We start from the raw sequence: 809 nt of genomic DNA on the forward strand, positions 1-809 counted from the left end.
TGCCAACTATTATTTTTCTTTGAGGCTTTTAACACCCCACCCAACTATTTTGCTTTCCAGATCGTGTGCGTTTCCTTTTCACTTCACCTTAAAGTCAGCCTGGGTTTACAACATCGGCTTAAGGTGCACCCTCTAAGGTTTCAGAGAGACCCAGGGCACCGCGGTGATGACCTGAAGCTGATACCTCTCGGCAAAGCCAAGGTGCCCGGAGGTTCTCCGCGTTGTGCCAGGATTTCCATCCAACCCAAGAGTCTCAGGGCAGAGGCCAGGCCCCCAGCGTCCGACCCCCAGGGGTCCCAGCCCCCTCCCCTGGCTGACCTTGCGGGCTGGGACCTCCTAGCCGGAAAACACCGCCCTTTCCTGTCGCCTACTCCTTCCCCAGGCCGACGACTCGCGGAGGAGGAAGAGACGGAGGCCGATTAAGAAAATTAGCATTCATTAACCCGGTTCACGCTCGGGCCCCGGCGGAGGGGAGGGGCGCGCCGGGCGGCGGCGCTGGCGGTGGCCGGGTGACCGGCGGGCGCAGGTGCCACCGCGGGCGGAATTTTACGCTCTCAGGCCAGCAGCTGCGCCACTTGCGCCTCGTCGCGCGTCTGGGGCAGCCGCCACCGGCTTGCCCCAGCTTTAGGCAAATCCTTTTGAAAGACCCTGAGGGAGAAGAAACGCCTCCCTCTGGATAGGAGAACCTGTAGCGTCTGCTGTTCGTCGCGTGTCCAGTTGCTCAGCCGGGAGCTCCGGCATCTTCAGGGCGCGAAGTCCACTCTCCGGGTTTTGGCTGCAGCTCCAAGGGGCGCGAGCTGGAAACTGAC

This window comes from Hylobates moloch, unplaced genomic scaffold (genome assembly GCF_009828535.3).
Source record: "Hylobates moloch isolate HMO894 unplaced genomic scaffold, HMol_V3 SCAFFOLD_15, whole genome shotgun sequence".
In the NCBI taxonomy this organism is placed as follows: domain Eukaryota; kingdom Metazoa; phylum Chordata; class Mammalia; order Primates; family Hylobatidae; genus Hylobates; species Hylobates moloch.